The sequence below is a fragment of the Cryptomeria japonica genome, chromosome 4 (genome assembly GCF_030272615.1).
Source record: "Cryptomeria japonica chromosome 4, Sugi_1.0, whole genome shotgun sequence".
Classification (NCBI taxonomy): domain Eukaryota; kingdom Viridiplantae; phylum Streptophyta; class Pinopsida; order Cupressales; family Cupressaceae; genus Cryptomeria; species Cryptomeria japonica.
Genome location: NC_081408.1, coordinates 78,004,504 through 78,030,770, shown reverse-complemented (window position 1 = coordinate 78,030,770; position 26,267 = coordinate 78,004,504). Strand labels below are relative to the sequence as shown.

The following is a 26,267-nucleotide window of genomic DNA, read 5'->3' as shown; positions in this document are numbered from 1 at the left end:
GCCTCTAAATACAAGGTGTTTAGTAAGGATTTATGTTAAGCGTTACTCCTTGGTGTCACACAAGCGTGATTGAGACACATGGCCCACCAAGATACCAAACAAATGTAGTCGCGCAAGCATGATTTAGACCGTGAGGCCCTACTTAGATGTTGATATGAGAAAGAGTCCAAGGGTCATCACTTCCCAAGTAACTACAATTCCCATGTAACCCTTCCTTCAAAGCTTTCACCCATCAGGTATTTATTTATAGTGAGTTAGAATGCCAAGGTATTCTAGCCGTACTCACTTTGGGTCGTTCCCTTCTCACGATTGTCACTTGCTTGCAAAAGCAAATGGTTGGGAAGGCAGGCCCTCTAAAGGTAACACACAATCAAAACATGAGAATGATATCGAAGATCTAGATTTCTGATCACCCTAAGAAGGATGAGAGCATACTCTCCTACTCCAATGTCAAACTCAACAATCAAAGAAAACATACGTTCATTCCATCCTATTTAGAAATCATACTAGGTGCCTAAATATGAATTACAAACACAAAGTTTAGTTGTAATCCAAGGCAACTTGCAAAACCACCAAGTTAGAATCTTGATATGTGTGATCTTTGACTATTGAATCTGCATAAAATTCATTAGTAGTTTCATCTTTGTCTTTGCCATGTGTAATGCCAAGGTGCTGCACAAAGAATCAGTACCATAAAACCAAAAAGCAGAAACAAAATGCGAAACAAATCAATTTGCAAGTAAAACACTGCTTTTTTACCTCTATTTCTGGCCTTACACAGGTGCAAAAGTCTTGACACTGGCGTAGAATGATGCAACACAGGTGCAGATCCCTTTGACATAGGCACAAAAGTCTTTGACATAGGCACAAAATGCTTAACATAGGCGCAGATTGCTCCTACACAGGCGCATAAGTGCCCAGAAAGGCCTGCATTACCCTGTTTCTTGGGTTTTTCACCTGCAAATCATCTCAAAAGCACTCAAAAGCATGGTTAGGGGGTTATTTCACGTTGGGTTCACCAATTAATTTAGCTAGGAATTTGGAAATCATCAAAGCAAATCAATATTAGCCTAGTTCAATCATGAAAACTCAATTGCAATGACCAATCCTAATTACATTCAATGAAAACATGAAGACAAGACATTCAAAATGAAATCTAAGAAAACCAAATGTACATGTCTCCTTCATGTGGCTCCATTGTCCTTCTTTCTCCTTCAAATTGCTTTGTTTTGTGGATCTCACCTACTAGTGCATGAGCATGATGTGAAAGCAAGTAGACAAGATGATAGCACAAGAATACTCGAAGCGTGATTGATTCGACCAGGGATCAGGGGCCTTGATTGAATAAATTCATCCAATTTATAGACAAATTGGAGAAAAGATCAGATTAGCATGAAAGTGATTCAAATGGAAATTCAATCAAGAATAGCAAAATTATGACATGTGTATGACAAATTGCTATGCAAGGATTTATGACAATTTATGACAAATTGCTATGCAAGGATTTATGAAAAGAATTTGAAATAGAAATAGACATTAGAAGCAATTAGAAAATTAGATTAGAAATGATGACTTGGAATTTAGGAAATTGATAAAAATTAGGCAAATTAATTAATAATTTCTCATTCATTAATTAATTTACAAAAATAGGAGGAATTAATTAGCCAATTAAATAAACATTTAATCGTGACAAGAAGACTTAGGATAAATAAATAAATCATTTATCCTAAAGAGAAAATGACAAACAAGGTTAAATGAATAAATCATGAAACCCTAGAAGATAAATTAGAAATGCAAGGACGACAATTAGGTCTTGATGTAAGATTGATTTGATGTCGATTCGATCATGATTTTGAATTGATAAATGATTCATACTAATAAGTGATTTGATTGATAAATGTGCCAATTGATGAGGAACAATGACTAATTGATCCAAATTGACATGATTGAGAAGGACGACGATCGATGTCAAATCGATCGCAAAATGACAAAAACAACAACAATCGATGATAAAATAGATTGCAAAATGACAAGATTGGAAATGACCACAATCGATGACAAATCGATCGCAAGATGACAAGATTGAAAATGACAACGATCAATGACAAATTGATTGCAAAATGACAAGATTGAAAACGACAACGATCCATGACAAATCGATTGCAAAATGACAAGATTGATAAGAGGACAATGATCGATGACAAATCGATCGCAAAATGATAAGATTGATAAGAGGACAACGATCGATGACAAATTGATCGCAAAATGACAAGATTGATAAGAGGACAAAACCCTAATTAGGATTGACGATGTCCAAAATGATGACAAATGAGCTTGCTCATTGATACGACCGGATAAGATTAACCAAAATCATGACTGAAGATTGTTGTCGACAAGACCAAATTCAAGAGTGAGATAAATGAAGAATTTAGAAGAAGGACTCAATGCTTGCAAATGATAAAGACCAAGTACGCAACATAGAAGAAATGTTAATGTGACGCAAAAACGTAAAATAAAGCAATGTGCCAATGTTAAAATATGACTCCACAAGCGTTGACCAGTTTTAGATGTCTACAACCTCTATCTTATCTAACTGTGTAACTCTCTTACTAGTCTGTATGGGAATGAGACCCAATTTTTTGCATATAGCCTTTGGCATTACATTACTTGAAAACTCCTGAGTCCACTAGACAATTGTGTAAAATATTTCCGAAAATTCTTACTTAAAGAAAGAATGGCGCCGACTCATCTTGATAGTTTACCACTGGCTTTTCCCTATGAACTTGCAAGTTCTCTTCTTTCTTCAAACTTTCTTTGGAAACTTCATCATTTTTTATTTCACCCTTAGTGGAATTTTTAGTTATAACTAGTAAATCCTTAATTCTCTTTACATTATCTCTTGTGAGCAAAGCTTTTCTTTCTAACATATATTCTTTCTTTGTTGGGCATATTAGATGAATCTTGAACTACACATACCTCTTCCAATAGTTGTTGAACACTTGGTTCATCTTGAACCACATTTATACTTTCTTGATGAGCATTTGTAGTACCTTTTTGAATTTTGGAACTAGTAGTACTTTCTCTTAAACCATTTATCAATGCATCTCTAATCTCAAGTACCTTCATTAGTTCAAATATTGGTGAGCTCACCTTGACTTTCTTGAATTCTTCTAACACACACAGTCTCAACCTCTTCAACTCTTCTTTTGGAGGAGGAACATTCTTCTCTCTATACTCAAGCGAATCTTGTGGATAGCTTGATGTATTGCTAACATTCAGATTTGGTGGAGAAGCAAAATTGTTTGGAGGAATGGAAGTAGTTAAAGGCTCTTGATTTCTTTGATAAACTCTGGGCCCAGCGTTTCCTGATGGCTGATGAAACACTTATTTTATTCCTTCAACTTAAACACTATTATTCAATGGTGGAAAATAGTAATCTAAATGTTCAATAGGCCCATTGGCTAAAGCAGGTAGGAATTGAGAACCAGGCGGGACCATAGGTCCATTGGATGATTATGGAGGAAATCTCCCACTTTGTTCACACATTAAAATTTCTTCATAAACTAGAGGGAATTTCAAATCCTCAATGATTAATGCTTGATCATATCTTGTAGTAGGAACAATTTCATATCTCATTGTTGGAGTTCTCTTTGATGCTTCATTATTTCACACCTCCTATTGGAAAATATCAGCAACAACCTTGAATTTGGGATAATGCAACTCTGAGTGCTGACTAGTGTTGTGTAATATGCACCAATTTGATAAGGCAACCTCCACAAGGAAAATTCTATCAGTCGGTCGACTCTCTGAAGCTGGTGGATTTTCAAGAGGTGATGGCACATTTCCATTGTTGGGTGCAGTGTTCCACGTTCTCTTCTGATAGTTCTGATTATTGCCACAACATACTTGGTTGTTACCACTCTGATTATTCTAATTGTTGCTTTGGTAAGCCTGATTGTTGTTTTGATAATTATGATTATTGCTTTGATAGTTTTGGTTACTACCTTGGTAATTTCTATGCATATTGTAGAGTTGATTGTTCTGATTCCTCAAATGAGTAACCTTTGTAGATAATTTTTTGACTTGGTCTATCAACTCTTTCATTTCTTCCTTCTCCTCCTGTGTCCTTATGGATGTCATAGTGTTTTGTAGGTACACTGGATGCATATGCGGAGTTTGAGAAATGGGTTCTCCAAGAATGGATTACTAATTGATTTGATGACTAAACTACTAGATACATTGATTGTGGAACTTGATTCATTATTGGTGTATGATGCACAAAAGATTGAGTTAAATTTTTAATTTGATTTGCAGCCGTTGGTGACCCCAAATTGAGCAAAGGTCCACTAAGGTTCTGACACAATACTTTACTAACTTCTATTGCCTTTGCATTGTCTTCATTCAAATTTGCTAGAGAGGTATTAGTTCACACAAACATTGTTGTAAGTGGATCCAGAGCATGATAGTATATCTCTTGAGCATTTGGAATAAGATAAGGAGTCTACAACCTTGTATAGGCCTTCTGAAATCAGTTGTTGAATGAAGTAATAATAGGTTCATTCTCTTGTCTTTTACATTCAACAAGCTGTCTATGCAACTCCGATGGGGAAATCGGGATACCAAACTTTCCAATGAAGGCATCCTTCAATGCTTCCTATGAGGTGATGGATCCCGCACGTAAATGGATGAACCAATGATATGCTTCTTCTCCTAAGGAATAAGAAAAAAGTATGCAAGGCACATCACCATACTCAATTGGTCTGTTTTTCAAATGGTCTTCAAATATCTTGATATGATCTTCTGTCGTCTGGTTTGAATCTCCAACATTGTACTTGAAACAAAAATTCTTTGGATTCTTTGGCATATCGTGTATGTCATCAAAAGAAAGTGGTGATGAGTTGGTGACAAACTAGGTAGCACTGTTTGGAGGTGGACCTTGATTCTGAGCCATCTCTTGGTCTTCTTCTGGAAACTGTTGATCTTCCTCTTGATTCAAATCTTGAAATGAAAGATTTTGAAAAATATTATCTCCTCCTTGCACATTCTCTTGATTGAACAATCTATCTCTATTTGCTACGTCTAAACTTGGTGAAGCCTCCCACTTTCCAAATCTAGATCTACGAGGAGTCCCCAACTCACAATGTCTTTGTTCTCCATGAGTTGATCTTAGAATTCTTTGAAGTCTTTCAAGTGAAAAGGAATTGATGTGATCCAGTGTAATATATCTAGGATTAATCCAGACTTGTGATTCTTGAGAAAGTAGATCCCTTTCAATTTATGCATCTATTCATTTAGCTATGTCTTCTTCTTCATCTAGCACAAAGGAAACTCCAATGTATTGTGATGCACTTGTTTTCACTTCCCAAGCAAGATTGTTCAAATTGGATAGGATCTTTCTTCCATCTCCCAGTTTTGGCTGCTCGAATTCAAGTTCATCTAGATCAAGCTCGTTACTTCGATCAGGATCAAGAAACACCATTGTGACTCATACTAGACTTGGAAATCTTCAAATAGTTCAATTTCTTCTTTCCAGATTGGTGGAATGGTTCTCGTGATCAAATGCTCTAGGGACAATGATAACCGAAGGCAAGTTTCCTAACCGCTCTTCTTTATTTATTACTGCTCTTACTTGTCTAAATTCAACATGTCTACTTTGGTTTCTCCAAGCAAGAGTGTTTAACTATGAAATGATATCTCTTTGTTCACCTTGAAAATTTTCTTCTTCAAGAAACACCATTCCAGAACATGATCTTCAAAAGATGATTGCAAAAGGCCCTCCTTCTCTCTAGCACCAAAATATGTTGTGTGATTTATGCACATAACATTCAGAATAAAATAGAAAAGTAATTTAACTTCTCTTGAACAAAATCACCTCAGATGCTAAGGGTAAGATCAACTAAAATGATTCCAAGGTTTCTATAGTCAGGTTTTGACGAGTGGGTAACTCAATGGTCGATGTGAATTATTGTTTTCACTTGGGGACTTACACAATTTGTTTGAATCAATTCTCTTATCATGATATGGAATGGGCATGCTGATAATTGAGGATATGACAATGTAGTTCTGGACTCAAGACTTACTAAAAAAAATGGCAAAAGGGAATAGGGTTCAAGAAATATATTCTAAGCCTAGGAATGTAGGAAATGATGAACAAATTTAGTGGAATCAAACTAGGCAAGGTCTCACCATCAAATCAAATAGACCTTGACACAAGCTTAGTGCAATCATCTAAGGTATACTTCATAGATTTTAAAACTATTAACATCAAGCATTGAGACCATTCAAGTTGACGCATAACAATGGATATGTAATAATCAAAGTTAAGTTTGCATAAATTTCCAGTTGACCACGCAAGAAACACTTACAATCAGCAATAGGCTAGTGGTATGGATTAATAGATTCCACACAAATATACTCAACAATTGTTTCATTCAATCTAAAAAACCGAAAGAAAATTCTAATCTAACTTGGAGGATTTGAGAACCTTGAATTCAAAACAATACTTGAAAGACAAAATCACCATCAAGTCAAACAATGATTTATATTCAAAAGTTGCAACATATACCAACAATTATACAAAAACTCTCCCTTATAAATGAGAGGCAATGCAGTATATATAGAGTCTCATACAAAATGGATGGCCAAGATCATGCAAACAAAACCCTGGGGTTTCCCTAATTATGGTTTACATAAAAAATGGAGCCACCAACATATGGCCCAATATAAAGATACCTAGTCATCAAATAGGGAATGTTCTAGAAGATTTTGTCTTGTATCTCTCTCTCTCCTAACATAGTCCAAGAATCTAGCTAATACAGAATCTAACTCCTCCATGGAAATGCTGGGTAAGGTATCCTGCTATAAATAAATAATCTCCAATGCATCCAAGCAAGCATCCAAAGTGTTCTCCCAATCTGGCATAAGCTTCTATGAATTATAAACATGAATCAACAAAGAGACCAAATCATCTATCTGACTCTTCTTCAAAGAGTCCAATTGATTGAAATACATGAATTTCATTTTGTCTCTTAATTCTGTTGTGTAAACCACTGGCCTCACTGACATCAACCCCCAATAAATCCTCAATTGAAGCAAGGATTTTCAACTAAATATCGTGAATTGATCCTTCTATCTCTGCACAACTCATTTGTGTGCTCTCATTAGTTGATTTCTTCATGGCCAATGAACAATAACAGCCATGAAAATTGTATCTATCTTCATTGTGCACTACATTCTCCCTAACCAATGTGGACTTAGGAATCTTCTTCAAAGCTCTAAGGCATGGAATAGTCTTCTCCTAAATAGGTCTGAATTCTTCCCAAACTCCCTCTAAATACTATATTCTAAATATGAGCCCTGTCATACTGTCAAATGCCTGGACAAACTGAGTAAGGAAATCATCCACCAGTCTCTTTGTATTTTCAATCCATTTCTCCACCTCTGAGAGTGTATCTCTCACTTCTTCATAATGTGAATGTAGTCCATAGTCAATTGCAATAGGAGAAATAAGGGTGGGATTCTCACACCTTATACCTACAATGTACTCTCTAAGTCTGGTATTTGCTTCTTTGTACTTCTCTTTTTCTTAAATTTCTTTATCCAATCTCGCACTGATAGCCTTGAGCTTATCACCAACCTCTTGAAATTCCTACTCTCTTGTAGTATAGCCAAGGGCAACTAAAGTAATCTCAAAATCCATGGGAGTAGCAATGTCTTATGTTATACCTCCAATAGGAATAGCCACCTACACAATCCATATTCCTGTCTCATCTCTAGCTATTTATAAAAAAATCTCATCTTCCTTAGGCTCTTTCTCTTTATTTCTTCTAGCTAAGTAGTCATCAATGTAATCAATAGGTTGTGCCTCTATTATTTTCTTACATTTTTCCATACTCCTCATTAGTCAATCAAGAATAGCAGCCATCTCCATACCATCATCAAGACGCATATCTTGATCAAGCCCTCTCAATGTCTAGATAACATCATCATCATCAGGGTTATCCTTGGTCAAATCATATATATTCTTTCCCAAACTAACCCCCAAAAGGATAGTAGGGGATCCTGGCTGATCATCATCCTCATTAGGTGGATAGGATGTCATTGTGGCATGTAAATCCTGAAAAAAATATCGTAGTGTCATTCTGTTGGAACATTACTCAGTCCCCTTATTTCATTTTGGAACTTCAACTTCCTTGATTGATGAGACATTGGGGGGTAGTGAAGGAATTATAGGTGAAGGAATGATAGTCTTTTGCTTCTTCTTCTTAACCTCCTCAATCTTCTTCCCTCTAGCATTGACTTATCCTGGTGTGTTCTTCCTTCTCTTGGGAGCTTGACTCTCCTCATCCCATGAATCCTGATATCACTAATAGTCCTCTGATCATCTTTGGAAAAGGATTTCTCTGGTTTTATCTTTTCATAAGTGAAGGTAACACCCATATCAACTAATCTATTTATCTAAATATCCATCCATGCTTGGGAGAAACTTCAAGACCTCTCTCATAAATACATTCAAATATATTTCTTTTGGTTATGACTGTATATGGTGAAAATGAATAACAACAATATTGAAAGACTAAACGAATTCAACCACAAAACCCTAGCCTAACAACAACAAAGATCCACCATAACATATGAAGATTACCTAAGACAATGCAAATCAAATGAAATCACAAATATTATACCATCACATGTCCAATAGGGTTTGAATCTCCATTCTTCCTATCTCCATTATTCTTCCTAGGTCAACAGAGGGATAAGATTAAGAGGTGTAAAAGATAAATGGTCGGCTATGATTAGAGGGTAGGTAAAAGAAATAATAAAATAATGAGAGGGTAGGTAGTGTATGAATTAAGAGATGAATGGCATGTGTCATGGGTGAAAAAGGCTAATGAATTAATTAAATAAATAAATATTTATTTAATTAATAGAAGAAGTGGGATCAATTAAATAAATAAGATATTTATTTAATTTAGGAAAATGACAATTTAAATAAATAAAGGTATTTATTTAAATGAGAAATAAAGCTAGAAGAGGATAAATGAATTAATTAAATAAATAAAGATTTATTTAATTAATAGAAGAATTAGGCTAAAATAATAAAATAAATAAAGATATTTATTTAATTAGATTGGACAATTTTAGGTGTCTACATTTTGCCCCTCTTTGAAACAATGCAGCTTGTTGCCTTGTTTCAAAGAAGATAATATGAACTGATACAAAGTTGCCCCAAGATGGGAATGATATGCCCCCTCGAGGGATTGGATGAAAATATATGGAAAGATCATAGACAATCTCTCGATAAGAAAGAAAGGATAGAATGGACTGGCTAGATAGGATAGAGTGACAGAGTCACAGGATAATGAAGACTGACTCGGGAGACTAGGGCTAGGGCTAGGGCTAGGGCAATCTATAAAATAGACCATGAGGGGAAAACATCCTCATTGTCATCCACACATCTAAGAGATCATAGTGTAGAGAGAGAATAGAGTAGCAACAGTCAGCAGCAATGGCATTGGTGCATAGATTTGATCGCATTCGCCGATTTCAGAGGCCATCAAATGCAGGAGAGTCGGTGAGTACCACAAAACCTCCTTGTACTTTGTCGCAATAAATGTTGTCATTAATGAATGTTAGGTAGAGAAATAAATGCGCATTTAGGTATTTCAAACAAGGTCAAGAAATGCCAAGGCACATCTGTGTTGGTGCCAGACACATCTGGGTTAGCTAGGTGCATCTGTGTTTGTGCCAAGTGCGTTTGTGCAGGAAAAGGCGTCTATGTCAAATGCGAGCGTGTCTATGTTGTGTAGGCACATTTGTGCTATATGGGTGCGTCTGTGCAGAGCAGAGGCACATCTATGTATTTAAGGTGTGTCTGTGTAGAGTAGGCACATTTATGCAATATGTAAGCGTGTTTATGTCATGAAGGCGCATTTGTGTCTTCTAGGCCAAATTGGCAGTTTTGTGATGAACATACGCTGTTGATTGGATAAGCTGCTAAGAGGATACACTCAAGTAGGTCCTCTAGGGAAGACTAGAATAGTAGATAGGGCTAGGATTGACAATTCTGTGATAGAACATATGTTGCCAATTAGGAAACTACTCAAGAGGATACACTCAAGTATAGCCCTAGGATAGGACATATCGAGGCACTTTGTGATGAATAGTGAGTACCAAGACATAGTACTTTGTGATGAATAGGGAGTACTAATATGAGCAACACTTTGTGATGAACAAGGAGTGCAAATATGAGCAACACTTTGTGATGAACAGGGAGTGCAAAAACACGTAGTACTTTGTGATGAACAGGGAGTACCACTAGGATAAACATCAACACTTTGTGATGAATAGTGAGTGTCACTAGGATAGAGCACCATATGATAGATATAAGCACTAGGATAATAAGCAGCATTTTGTGATGAACAGTGAATGCCACTTTAACTTACATAGTTGATTTGCTTGACTACAAGAGTACCTACCTATGTTGGAGTCATAGGAGAGATTCCCATTGACTCAGAATTTATGATCGAAGCTAACATTTGAGGATAGAGCAGCTATTGAGGTTATGGGCTGCGACATATTCTGTATGTTCCTAAGTTTCAAGTGAACATGGGATTACTGACTACTTTAGCTAAGAGATGGCGCTCAGAGACTTGTAGTTTCCATTTGCCAATGGATGAGATGACAGTCACCTTAGAGGATGTTTATAGGATTCTGAGGATACCGATCGATGGGGAGTTGATTCCCTATGATCAAGATAGAGATATGGATGCCCTGAGATGAGTGTTTCAGGATCCAAGATTGGAGATGAGAGCAAGACACTTGGCATAGGATACCATGACATAGATAGGATTGGCACTACCATCAGTACTGGCAGGAGTGATCAGTGGGTTCCTGTGTCCGGATAGGGCGACACAAGGGTTGGCTATGGGCTAGGGGAGCACCTTGTAGACACTAGTGACATAGCATACCAGATATGCCTGGGGACTATGTGTGCTGACGCATTTATACTATGAGCTTCATTAGTTTGTATACCATGGATCCATAAGATTGTTCTACAAAGTGAGATTATTGCAGGTATGGGCTTATGAGCATCTGCCGGTTACCTGACCGATTCATTTCAGAGGTAGGGGCCATGGGAACAGTTTTGTGCATTTATATGATATGATTACATTTCATTCGTGGATCGGGAGATTGGAGTACTGGTGTCAGGTCATCGATGAGATTGACACTATGGTATGGAGACCATACCGAGAGTGTGAGGAGTGGGAGAATGACACAATGGAGCTACCATATACATTTAGGAGCAGGTATCTGATTGGGTAGATGCCCTATGTGTTGGAGAGGTAGTTGGTAGATAGAGTGGGCAAGTAGTTCAACAGGATTCAGGGGATGCCACGGGGTTCAGGGATGTATGCTTGGACAGCTCGGATAGTGAGGGATCAGGCACACTTTGGGCCATTATTGTCATATGATCAGGTAGTGATGCAGTTGGTAGAGATGATTCCCTTGCCTTGGGATATGTGGCTAGAGATAGAGGATGCAGGGATGGATGCAAAGTATACTACATATTGGGTTGAGCATCCATTTCCACAACTGACATACCCAGGGGAACATATAAATGGAGACGGTGGAGGTGATGAGGATGATGATGGAGATGGCAGAGGTAGAGGCCAACAGAGGAGGTGGGGTGTGATAGGAGAGAGGAGAGTGGCTCTATTGAGAGAGGATGGAGAGGAGACATAGGCTCATGTGGTGAGAGATAGAGGTGAATTGCCTTACAGGTGCCAGCAACACAGGGTTCCAGACAAGTACAGGGATGAGGATAGGGGCAGGGGAAGCCATAGGAGAAGGCATAGGTATAGGGGGAGAGGAGGAGGATGAGCTATTGGAGTTGAGGGAGATCTTCCAGGGATAGGTAGATCAGATCTAGGATCTCCAGTGAGAGAGGGATAGGCTTAGGAGACAGCTAAGGGACACTGAGCGAGAGAGGGATCAGGCTGAGATAGCACCGAGGGCAAGGAGGTAGGCGATAGAGGACACAGGAGCTAGATAAGCTTATGTTTTGCAAGCTGGGGAGGAGATAGGCTACTGGAGAGACCTATACTATGGAGCCATGCAACTAGAGCAGTGAGCTAGGAGCTTCTGCAGACTATCACGGACAATGATGACCACTGGAGGGAGGGACAAGAGACAAGCATCCAGCGGTAGGGTCATGGGTCCTCCACCACCACCAGACAAAGGGGACAAGAGAGATGATCCTAGGGAGGGTCCTTCTAGGGCTCAGACTCTGTCGAGGCCAGGTGGCTCCGAGGGAGGGAGTTCATCATAGCCTAGAGGGCTCCCTATGTATCAGTTTTATACCATTTTGTATGATGACACCTCTGGGTGATTGTAGCCATATGTATTTTAACATCATTGTATCATGACACTTATGATTATATGTATATAAATGAGATGATTCATCTTTGTGGCAGCTATATGCATGTGTATCTATGTGATGAGATGTTCCTATGTCATGCTTATGATATGGATGCAAATATGTACATAATGAAATGCAATATTTTTGTTCTTTTATGTTTTTAAATGTTATGCATATGCAATTGTGAATGTATGAAATGAAAATGAATATGATAATGCAAAGAACTATTTACATGATGAGACTGTAAAATGTGCTAACATGTGTTGTGTGTAGGATGTGATGCAATTGTGATATCTATATGTATGTATGAAATGCTTATATGTGGTAATGCAGGTGCAACTACATGAGATGCAAATATTTTTGGCATGTCATTATACTTAGTCATGTGATAGCAGGCTACACGGACTCAAGAAGGATGATGGAAGTCAATCAAGAAAGGGGGATGGAAGATAGAAGATATGAAAGTGAAAGAGCTTCTTGTGCGTTATCATCATTTAGCTTTATTATGGTAAGTAGGTTATGACAATCGAGGCATATGTTTGACCCAGAAAGTCATTGTACCTATTTGCATGGAGATAAGACATTCACAAACAAGGAATGCCCTAGTTCATATTAGACTCACAATGTCCTCATATCCTTGGACAAGTCATAGCATTACTAAGAGACAATCCACAGACAACAAAGAAAAATAGGTGATGATACCCCATCCTCGCCTTTCTAGTCAAAGACATCCTGGAGATGGAATCTCTAGTCAGAGACATCCTGGAAAAGCTAAAAGACATGTCACTAGAAAATTAAAATCAAAAGAAAACCAATAATCGACACCAACATCCACTGTAGTCCTCAAGTTTAGTGTCTCTTGTCACTTGTATAAGTCTATTTGATTGTGGTCACAATGTTTACTTTCACAAAAGGATAGATAGCACTAAACCATAATGTTGTCTGAGTCTGTTGAAATATTTGATTTGCTAAAGTCCATTGTTGTTGTGTCTCATCTGAAATTGACTAAATCCATGAAACTGCTAGTTTATTGTGGAGAAGACAAAACTTTATTACAAATTGGTGATGCAAATGCTGCTTTATTGCGGATTGTGTGTAGATAGACTGAAGAAAAGTGGAAGAAACTATACTCCTCAAAACATGTGATGCTCTCAGTTCCACCCCCATTACTAGACGTAGGATTTTCCTTAGCCACAGATAGGAGCTGATTTATTATGGATGGAAAGGGGTGAAAAGGGAGGTTTTATTATGAATGGATAACCAATCTTAGGTAGATCAATAACAAGCCATGATGGGAATGGGTAAGTTATTATGAATGAATAGGTTGTGAGTGTGTGCAAAGTGAAAGGATGAGATTGAATCCTGAAGGAGGGAGGAGCAATGTCTCTATACATGGCACCGGTGACCCAATTTTCACCATGGTACTTGCCCAAGGCCACCGAAGTGGTTTTCACCGTTGGACGAAATGTTTTTCTTTACTTTTTTGATTTTTTAATTTTTTTGTGTCACAAGGCTCCTGTTTGCTAGGTTTTCACCAAGTAACGATTTTTTATGTTTATGAATTTTTTGTATTTTTGATATTTTTTTTTATGTTTTTGAATTGTTTTGATTTTTTTGTATTTTTGAATTAGGATACTCTGAAGAATGATGTGTAAAACTTGTGAAGGTACACGTTGTTGATAGGATCTTCCAAAGGTTTTCCATCTGAAGTTGGGAGCTGATATGCACCTGATCCATAGGTTGCTGTGATGATGTAAGGACCAAGCCAATTTGGTTCGAACTTGCCCTTCTTCTCTTTGTCTTGCTGATTTTTAGGATTTTCTTTGAGAACTAAGTCACCCACCTCAAATGTGCGAGGATTTATCTTATGATTATAATTGTATTGTTCCTTGACTGAATGATGTGTAGCTCGAGTGACTGTCTTCCTTGATAAAGGAACTGAGGTAGAATTACTAGAGTGTGGACAACACAGGCCCATATGTGTGTCACCTAAAATTTTTGGGCATCCCTGATAACAAAGTCCTTTGAGGAAGCTCCATTAAAGGTCCATGATGTATCACTAGAAGGGAAAGGATGTGTAGAACAAGTGGATGAGTTATGAAGGCTTATGATTGTGAAAAGAAGTGAAAGTATCATGACATGATGGAGACTTAGGATCAACAAGTATTCTTTTTGACTTAAAATTATACAACTTTTGCCCCTAGTTATTTTGATATTAGGGGAGATCATCTTTTGCTCTTTTTTATTCATAGGATTTTTATCCTTGACCTTGATTTTTGCAGAGTCCAATAGCTTTTGATTTTGATTTGGACTAAAGGACTTCTCTTTATTTTTGACTTTTAGATTTTTCTTTTCATAGCTTGATTTTTTATCCCCAATGAGTAAGGGCTTTTGTAATTCTTGTTGATCCAAGTCTAGGAGAGAAGTGGAAATGGAATGAGTGGATGATATGGTAAAGCTATGTGAGTTCTCAAGAGGGCTGGCGATTTGCATTCTGACTTAGTAGCCACAACACTAGGTGCTTTGCACCCAATTCCTTGGCATTGCAAATTGTTTATAGATTGTTCTTGTTGACTAAATACCTTAGGAGAAAGTGGGAGTTGATCAACATGAAATATATACTCACCACATCCCATGTATTTAACCTTGAATTTTTCTTTGAGCTCTATTTGTTTTGATGTAGAAGCTTTCAATGATTCTAGATCCACATATGCTGAAGATGAAACAACTTCTCAATTGACTGGTATTGTTATTTTTGATCTAGGTCATAGATTGTTGCAATATATGAATGGATTTGGGTCAGCTTTGACAGTGACTTCAACTCCAGTGTGTGGGAACTTTATACATTGATGATATGTAGATGGTACTGCACTCATCTCATGAATCCATGGACGTCCTAACAATATGTTGTATGTGAGATCGAGGTCTAGGAATTGACAAACCATATCTTTTGTAACTGGCCCAACTCTAAGAGGCAAGGTGATTGTGCCTTTGGATGAATGTTCCTCATCATCATATGCTTTTATGGTAATTTTGTTTTTAGAATTCACATCTTTATTAGAATATCCCAATTGTTTAATAGTGCTCAAAGTACAAATGTTTAGACCTACTCCTCCATCTATCAGGACTCGTTTTATTCAATGTTTGTGTAGGAAGGCTTCAAAGTGTAAAGGTGCATTATGTGGCTGACTTACGGAGGCGTCATATCAGCTTTTGTGAATGTAAGGGAGTGTGGAAAAAAAAGGTATCCCATCATGGCTTGAAAATGGTCCACGTTCAGATTAGTGGGGATAGAAGTGTCACTCAAAATTTTGTCAAGAATGGCTTGTGTGAGGGGGATATGCATAAAAGCTTGAGAATGGAGATAAGCATGGGTGTCTTCCCTAACTATTTTACAAGGTCATACTCAAGCTTGGTTGATGAGGAAGCAGTGTTTTTAGCTGGAGCACCTTGCAAAGTGAATTTACCTTGACGAGTTGTAACATTACATTTAGAGGTAGGTTCGGAAGAAGATCCAATTCCTTTCAGGATGATCTTGGGTCTTTGGGTAGAATTTTCAGGCATTTTGTCCTTGATGATAATGGTAGATACATAATTGTCCATCAAAATGTGATTGATAGTTGAATCATAGTTATAGGATGCTCTGGTATAGTTGGTTTAGTCATCTATGGCTTTATCTTTTCCCTTGTCATGCTTTGGGAATGGTTCCTTAAACATTTCATGTTCTTGGTTGGATGAGTGTCCTTCAATCTCAATGTCACCTCTATCAATAAGATCTTGTATGATGTTCTTCGGCTGATGACAATTTCCTATTTTATGGCCCTTTCTCTTATGAAATTCACAATACTCATCGTCATTCCACCAATTTGGTTTAACCTTTGGCTCATATGGAGGTAGATCTAGAATTGTTATTATCTTGTTTGCCACTAGCTTTTTGAAAACTGACTCTAGTGGTTCTCCCAATGGGGTGTACTTCATGATTTGGAAGTTGTTTGAGTATTTACCTGATTGTTTGTAGAGCTTGATCTAGAAAAAATGATTTTGGGTCATACAGTATTGGCATCCACAACACCATCATTGAATGTGTCCTTGATTTTGTTCCCAAATCATGGCTTGTCTTTTCCTTTAAAGTCCTCTTTGTTTTCTTTGAATATTTTGATAATGCCTTGCTCAATTAGGACTCTTTTTGTTGCTAAGCCTTTTGCAATGATGTCTTTGAAGGTGGACAAGCAAGCTTTTCTTAAGTCATAACCAATATCTTTGTTAACATTTTGAGTGAAAATTTCTACCATTTGTTTTTGTGGAATTTCACAAGAGCTTCTGCTGTCTAGATTTCTCCATCATTGTAAAAAAAAGGAAAAAGATTCTCCATCCTTTTGCTTGGTTCTACACAAGGTAGTGACTGATATGTCTGTCTCTATTTTGTATGAGAAATGTTGGATAAATGCCTCTGCTAAGTCACCCCATGACTTAATTCCAGGTGGAAGTTGGGAGAACCATTCCATAGCTTGATCTCCTAAGCTTTGTGGGAATAATCTCATCAAATATGTCTCTTATGCTACTACCTAAATACAAGCTATGAAAAACGGTCTTATATGTACCTTAGGATCTCCTTTGCCTCTGTACTTATAAAACTTAGGTGTCACAAAGTGTGTAGGAAATGGAGGCATTGGAATGCTTTTGTCAAATGGATAGGGACATATGTCTCTCATTATGTAAGTTGGCTTCGGTGTATTTATGTCCTCCATTTTCTTTTGTAAGTCCTTAATTTGCTGCTCCAAATTGTTCTTAGGTGGAGATCAACTTCTTGGACCATACCCCATGCCTGAACCACCGGGTGGAGGAGGAGCATGTTGCATATATGGATGATATTGATCATACACATGTTCATATGGAGGAGGTCTATAATGATGCTGCGTATATGGACCACTTGTTATAGAGTCATGATGAGAAGCAGAATATCTTCTTTGTCCTTGTATTCCATACTCTATAGGAATGCCATGAGTTTGTTCTAGTGTGTTGCCCCCAAATTTGACATGGGGTTTCCTTGTGTCCAAATTTTGAACATGCATTTGGCTATCCAATTGATTTGGTGGTAGGTCTTTAGCATTAGCATGTGATTGAGTATATTTTTCTACATAAGACTTCCATAATGGTCTACGAAGGTGAGTATCATATGCTTGACCATGTGTGTATGGGACCTCTGGTTTTTGAAACAAAGATGATGGTGATTCAGGAACATGATGTGGTCCTCTATTGCCTCCACTAGTAGGCCTCCTTTGATCCATGTTGAGGTGAGGTTGTTGCAAAGGTCAATTTTCCATTATTTGAGACATGTCAAAATCATGAGGGATCTTGGCTCCACTTTGTGCCATCACTTGTAAGAAATATTGTCTATCTCTCCTCATTATTTCCTCAACCAATCTATTGAAATGAGGATCCATAATGGAGTCTTCCACTTCTGCTGAATGTACTAAAATGTTGTCCATATTGTGATTGTGTGTATTATTGTTGTTTGTAGTGTCCATGTTTTCAACATTTGGAATGTTTCTATAAGCATCCATGTCAGGTAATGTAGTATGATCAGAATTGAAAAAGATATCATTGTCATACTCATAGGAACTCATGTTTGTGGACTCTTGAGCCTCTTTAGTTTCTCTCCTAGATTTTTGGGAATAGGTTTCAACCATGAACTAGGTATTGACCAAGATGTGTGAGACTAGATGAAAATGGAAAGAGTATCGAAGACCAAGAGTTGGATGGAATGTAAATGAATCTGAGGTTCACTTGCAATGTCCAAAGTGTAAGACCAAGTATGTATGTAGTAGAGTAGGTGTGACTTCCAAAGAGATGATAGTTTCTCTTTATGAGGTAAGTTGACCTTGACTCTAAGTAAGACCAAATGAGACCCAAAGGTGATAGAACTTGATGAGGGACCACTTAGCAAAATGTTGTTTTATGTAATGTGTTGACAAAGTATGATGAGGACAAGAAAGTGACCTTTTGACTCAAGTTTAGAAAAATGTGAATGTAATGCAAGGTGTAAAGCAATGATGGACTTTGTGAGACCCAAAGATAGGTTGAATTCTAGATGAAAACCTGGAGAGATAACCTAGGAAGCTCAATAAGTCTGAAACTGACTGGTCTTGTTTACTGGATTGTAAAAACAAGTTTCAAATCTAAACATAGACGTTTCTGTATAATTCACAAACGAGCTTAAATGACACAGACGTGGTTCTGTCAGACACAAATGTGTTTCTGAGATGTTGTAAGTGCAATGTTGCTCAAGAGAACATAGACACATTTATGCCCTTCACAGACTTGGTAATATGATACAGATGCGGTTCTGTCAGACATAGACACGTTTCTGAAAACTTTGTGCAATTTTTCTAATCTGTGAAGTGACTTGTTGTGACCAAATTTGAATGTTTGACTATCTTCCATGACAAGAGGACCCAATGTTGATGAGGATTCAATGTTTGTAAGTGTTTAGACTCAAAATGACTCAAAGAAAGTGTGTTGTTTGATGTAAAACTATTTTTACATACACTTGAAGACACAAAAGACACAATGTTTTGATGTTTGGTCTTGAATGTTTGATTGTTCCAAATAAGACAAGCACAATTCTTATGGTTGGCCAGGACAATAGTTGTTGATCCCACATGAGGCTACACTATTCAGAGCGGATGCTTAGATGCTTGACCCCACTGGTTCCACCCTCGACACTCACTTCTTGGGGCAGCCAAGCATCAGTCCCCATGAAAACTCCTTGTGGCAAACTTTGTATCTCTACTAAGAACTGTATGTGTGTGGGTCACTCCAGAGGTCTGACCTCTTGCCCCAACTACTAGAAGGATTTTGGCTTCTAAAACAAAAAGGTGCTAGTAAGGGCATCCGCTCGTGTGGCCATACATGCGACACTTTTAGCTCTGTAAATATAGAAGGTTGCCAGCTGCTAGAGGTTACGCCCTACAACTGATCAAATAAATTTGATCAAATGGGTTTATGGGGAGACATAGTGTCGGTATGAACTAATCAACACACATTATCCATAGTTTTCACCATGAATACAGTTGTTTATAGTGATTCAAAAGAGGTGGGTTTTCCTCGCTACCACTTGGGTTGTTCTCTCCTCACTAGTAGTCCTAATGACCACACGGGGAGATAGGACCTCTAAAGATGAAACAAAAAGAGCCTATTGCCTAAGACACAAAAGACACTGGTTCAATTTTAGTGCACCAATTGAAGTGTTTGCTAGTTTATGAAAACAAGACACACAATAAAGATAAAAAACCCTTGCCAAGGTCCTACAACAAAGATCTATTAGTAGTTTGGATTGTTTCAAATGATCACCCCTTCCTGCAAGCACACAAGTTAGGTAAATTTTAGATCCAAAAGACTTTGTGAACTAGGGGCCTTCGACAAAATGATTTTCCTTTCAAGACAAGCTGCACCAATTCTGTTAGCTAGATCTGAAGATGTTAGCTCAATATAAACCAGATCTAAAATCCAAATGATGAAAAACTGAATCAAAGAAACCAACATGCAAAAACTGAACATAGACGCAGTTATCAATAAAACAAATGCTAGATAAATACACAAACATGGTTAGATCTGACATAGACGTGGTTCCTGAACATAGATGCATTTGGAGGCCTCACAAACATGAATAGGGAACACATACGTGTTTCCTGGAATCTACAAAAAAATAAAATAATGCCGAAGGCGCAAATGCAATTCCAAATGTCACAAACATGACAGAAAATCAAAAATGCATTCTGAAGGTATGCAGACGCGAAAATGTCAAAATGTTGTTGGAAATGTCAGATTTGCCACTTCAAAAACACAAAATCTGCAACAAAAGATGTTAAATGCAAAAGGGACAAGAGTCCCACCGGGCGTGCCAAAATGTATATGATAAAAATAGATAACAACAATATTGAAATACTAAATGAATTCAACCACAAAACCCCAGCCTAACAACAACAAAGATCCACCATAACATATGAAGATTACCTAAGACAATGCAAATCAAGTGAAATCACAAAGATTATACCATCATATGTCCAATAGGGTTTGAATCTACATTCTTCCTATCTCCATTGATCTTGCTTGATATATTTGCTCAGATTTTATGTGTGCACAAGAGCTCAACAAAGAACGAAAATGTGGTTGCAAGTAGGCTTGATCGCATATGAAAGTTTGAAAGCATAGTTGAGTAGTCAGCGGGGGTTGATAATGAAGAAAGCATCTCCTTATATAGAAGACACCATAAGAAATGGAGGGATAAGATTGAGAGGTGTAAAAGATAAATGGTCGGCTATGATTAAAGGATAGGTAGAGGAAATAAGAAAATAATGAAAGGGTAGGTAGTGTAAGAATTAAGAGATGAATGACTTGTGTCATGGGTGGAAAAGGCTAATGAATTAATTAAATAAATAAAGATTTATTTAATTAATAGAAGAAGTGGGATCAATTAAATAAATAAATGTATTTATTTAAATGAGAAATAAGGCTAGAAGAGGATAAATGAATTAATTAAATAAATAAAGATATTTATTTAATTAGATTGGACAATTTTAGGTGTCTACAATGACCAATCAACTAATAGAATCACCTTCTTCATTTCATTTTCATATTAGGGATTCTTATGATCCCCATCATCTAACACTTGGTTAGGAATGAGGAAAATTCCACACTTCCTCATGAAATCCACTGACATTTGGGACCACATTCTTCTCTTTACTTCCTACTCGTCCATCAGGGTGGCCCAATAATCTTCTATGTCTACCTTGTAGATGAACTTTTCTCCCTTGATCCTTCCAACTTTCTTATCTGGATCTAACCTTTCTCTACTCTTGTATGTTGCAAATCGATAGAATGCAAGTTCTTTGCCTACTGTGCTAGCTGCTAAGGTGGATTAGAAAACCTCCAATGTCTTCCCAACTGAAATAGGAAATGACATGCCCATTATGTGCTTTTCCTTCTAGATGGAAGCAAACTCCAGAAGCTATGAATCCTAAGGTATGTGAAAGTGGGAAACAGTATATAATACGATCCATATTTCTCTATCAGCTTTGTTGCATCCTTGGGCAACCTCCTGTTGACTCCACCTTGCAATATTCATGTTATGTACATTGTGAATACACCATTCACTCTCTTATATTCTTCAATTCGGTACATGTTCAACTGTGGATAGCACTCATAACTCTTGAATTGTCCTTGTCCATTCTCGACTTCACCTCTCTATATCAATTCCTTGTATGTAATAAATTGTGCAAGCAGGTAAAACAAATAGGAAGTCATGGTGAATGATTTGGACCGCTCCACATTCCTCAACTGAAAATCCAGATTGTCACTTATGATTCTATACCAATTTAGCAATGTTCCTTTTAGATAATCCTGGATAAAATAAAACATCCATCCATCGTATATTGCACCTTGTGGCATCCCCATTACTCGGTTAAGTAGGAATACTAAATTACTATATTCCTCTTTGAAGTCTATGCACATGATTGTCTTGAGAGCCTTGGAATGATGATTCCTAGGCTCGACCATCTACTCCTTGTTTACTACAGTCTTGTACACATCCATTTTATTCTTATATAGGTCTTCATATTCATCCTTAGTTATATCTTTCATGTCCGCTCCTCGTGGAATTCCAAACACCTCAACAATCACATCCTCAACAAGGTAGGCAATGATGGCACCCTTAGGAGTTTTGATCATTCGGGAGCGAGGATGATAACATCGTGCATACTTCAGGATAAGCTCACTTCACTATATGGATTGTGTAAATCCAATAGCTAGATAAATGCCACTCTTCATAATGTTCACATAAGCTGGGGAAGGAATCTGGTTCCCAATTCTGAACATCCACTATTGCATCTGGCTCATGTATAGAAAATGCATGTTCGTGTATATAATATCCTTCCATCTAGATGACATCTTGGATTCTAGATAGAATCTAGTCTCAACTATCTTCTGTTGTTCTCTCCTTTCCTTGAGTTCGGACTTTGACATCATATCTGTATGAAGCTAGAAGTTAGAACTTCGGAAAAATATTCCTGACAAAATTTCTGATTTCCTAATGATTTAGACAATTTTGAGTATGGAAATTAGGAAAATAATCCACATTATCAATAGATTTCAACAATTGAATGCAAAAATGTGACAAGGTTAGGGTATAAAACCCTCATTAATTTCACTGAAATTAACAATTTTCAAACCAAAGTCTGAAATCACCTCCTTATACTTAGACATTATATTCAAATTAGAGTGCAAAGGAGTATACTGGATCAAACAATGACTAAGGAAAGGTGTGAAAGGTTATATTTTCATGCCAAACTATGTCTAAAGACACCTTCCAAAGTCAATAATGGCTGCCAGCAAATATGAAGACAACCTGCAACTTCACAGATTAATCTCTAAAAACATGTTGCAATCACCCAAATGTGCACAACCTTGATGAAAATCAATTTCAATGATAAAAATAGTTATATCCGAGAATGCAAGTATGGTCGGTAAAAAGAATATTTTCTGAGGACAAGTTTGGAAATGAATTGTTTCTGACTTACCAACACCTTGCAAAGTAGTAAAAATCCCTGAAAATGATGAAAAATTACAAAGGACTGAGTTCCAAGAAAAATCGCAAAAGTGGGCAGGTGGTTGGAGATGAATATTTTCTGAAGACAACCCCCCTACAATGGAGTTTCAAACCTGCAACAACATTCAAATGGTCTGAAAATGCACTAAAACTCCACAAAACACCTCCAAATGCAAATTGCCTAAGTTTGAATTGGCGGGGCAATGAAAATTGAAGTCTAAAATTTAATTACCAACCAACAATGAAGGTCACACAAGCTCAACAATGGCGATATATCAGGCCTAAAAATAATTATCTACAGTCCTCCAATAATGGCGCCACAAATGGTGAAGAGAATCACCAAAAATGGAGGTGAAAATCCTCCAAAATAAAAATCACAAAGTCTGAAAATTAATCTTTAATGGCACTCAAATGGCAGCCAAAACAAATCGCCTTGGCTGGGAATGGAGGAAAAATAACAATAAAATCAACTTGTAGATCAATGGTGTCAACTTGACACTTTACCAAAAAAAAATCGCTAGCTGGAGGAAAAATAGCCCTTTGCAATCACACACTTGGAAAATATAATAATATAATAATGGTGGGATCTCTCCTTTTAAACTTTCTTTCACCATCAACTTTCACCACACAAGCAATGTGGGATAAAGAACTTATACTTCTACTTGCCTGGCAAAAATCGATTTGCTTCTAGAAGGTAAAATTCATTTAACATTTATTGCAAATCATTTATTAATTGTTTATATATATATATATTTTAAATAATTGTTGCACTTCATAAAAACAATTAAATTTGGGGCTCATTGTATTGAAATATTTTAAAATTTAGATTAAAAAATGACCAATGGGGAAAATCGATTTAACTTGGAATAAAAATCCCAACAAAATTCATTAAAAATCATTAAACATCCCCTTTGGGGAAAAATTGATCCAAGTGGGGATAAAAATCTGTATAAAAATTTTACCAACTTGCACAAAAATGGGTCCAAGAAAATTGATTTGAGTTTGGAATCAAATTCCAACTAAAACTTCATCACTTAGTACAAAAATCCTCCTGGGGGAAAATCAATCCTAGTATGGATTTTCATCTAGAAACAAAATCATCAAAATCACTCTCAGTTGAAATTCGCCTAAGGTCTGGAATGAATATCTGCATAAAAATCCACAAAATCTCATCACAAAAGGTCCTGGTGGAAATCAATCCATGTTAGGAATCATCACAAAAGTCATCCACAACCTTGTCCATACTCTCAGTGGAAAAACGAAGGCAGTTAGGAAGAAATCCCAACACTTAGTCAAAATTAATCATCCTCATAGAAAATCGATCCTAGTATGGATTTTGAATGGGGAAAAATAGGGCATGTCTAGATTCCAGGGGAAATCCACATCCAGTCTGGATTTTGAGTGGGGGAAAATCATGGATAGTCAAGAATATGAGGGGAAAAGTACCTCTAGTGTGGAATTTTGACCTTTTAACCCTTAGAGTATGGATTTTCATCTAGAAAATAATGATTTTTCTATTGGAGTTGAGGAAATACAACACCACAGGAGCCCAAATGATCTCTGCAAGGTAAAAAACCTATTACAAGGAGAAGCAAGGAAGCAAATAAAGAAAAACAAATACATAGAGAATATGCTCAAAAAGAGAGAGCTCAATATTCACAAAAATATGTATTGTGATTTTTACAATGAAAAGAATGAACTCAACCTTTAATAGGTCAAGAAACCCTAAAAGGGAAAACCTAGGTTTGTGCATAATAATTAATAAAAGAATTAATTATTATGCACCTAAAGTTAGCTTAAGTGTAAAAGAGATAAAGGGAACTTAAATAATTAAACAAATATTGTTTAATTAATCAAGTAAATACCCGAATACTCTAACATTTTCTACTCAAAATCACTAGGAAACTTCAAAACTCAATAAAACTCATCTAGACTTAGGCAAATTCATCAAAAATTTGAGCAAAACAAAAAGAAACCTATCGGGATAAAGTACAAAATCAACTTGAACAACTTCCTAGGAGTGAGAAAACAACTCCAAAAGGTCCTGAGACACCTTATCACTTTAAAATTTACCGACTTGGATGTTAAAAAACATGTTAACACTCAAAAGGTCTACACTTTTTCAAAATTAGGATCATTTAAAATATCAACTTTATGTGCTTGATCCTATAACTTCAAAAAACCCTAAACGACAATAGGCATGATCAAAAGTCTGAGACTCAGGTAGGGCAAACTCAAAATTGCCCACTATGCTACCAAAACCCTAAACTAACCAATGCAGAAAGTAGGAAAAGAGGGGGCCCCCGTTTGCAATGGGGAGATGTGTGAAAAGGTAACAATAGTATGGAATGCCCTTTGCTTCAATAGTCCTGCAGAGTTTAAATTTCAAGTCAAACATACTCTTCATAGGCTCCTCTACATGATATTTGTCAACATCAATGCCAAACTCTGATGGGAAAAACCTCTGCAAAATATGCACATAAACTCAATCCAGTACTCACAAAATTGCATTAAGACCACTAACATTAATTTTTGTTAAACCCTAGACATGAATTGTACCTTGACTATCCCAATAGCCTTGATGAGAGTGAACTGATCTGCTATCTATTGAGAACCCAAAGTGGAAATCACCACATCAACTTTCTTGACAGTCTCCACAAGGCTTGCATAATCATCTATGGATCCCTACATTTGGGTATTGCCAAAATAGCATTATGGGAATAAAAAACATTGTGTGCTAATGAATAATGATTGAAAAAACATTGTATGAGTAACTTACATAGACCAAAGTTTCTCTTTTGGATGTGAAGGACTCCAACAACTAGGCCTTCTAAGGGTTAGAGGATGTGGATTCCCTAACAAGAAGAAAATTAGGATGGCCTTGAGAAAGGGTTGCATTGGCCACATGACGACCAATGTAACCAGTTTCTCCAATTATCAAAATGTTGCTTCCTCCCATTTTCAACTTAGTGGGTTGATTGGTCTTTCCTCATGAAGGTCCTTTTGGCTTTTGGATTCTCTAACAAATGTGTGGACTTCTTCAAGCAACTCATCTCCTCTTCCTCCTTTGATGTTCTTGTTAACGGATCTCCCTCCTCCTTCTTTCAAGCCTCCAGAGGACTGAGGCAAGGGGACCCCATTTCCCCTATCCTCTTCATTATTATGGCTGAATTTTTTGGTAGGTCCACGGAAAGTATGGTGACTAGAGGTATTTTTAAAGGTCTCCAACCTTCCTCAGCT

The 26,267-nt window shown here is 37.0% G+C and overlaps 1 pseudogene; it reads right to left on the bottom strand.

Annotated features, from left to right (window-relative positions):
* Nucleotides 1-25,986, bottom strand: part of LOC131034382 (phenylcoumaran benzylic ether reductase IRL1-like) — a 62,136-nt pseudogene extending 36,150 nt beyond the window's left edge.
* Between the last annotated feature and the right edge of the window lie 281 nt (nt 25,987-26,267).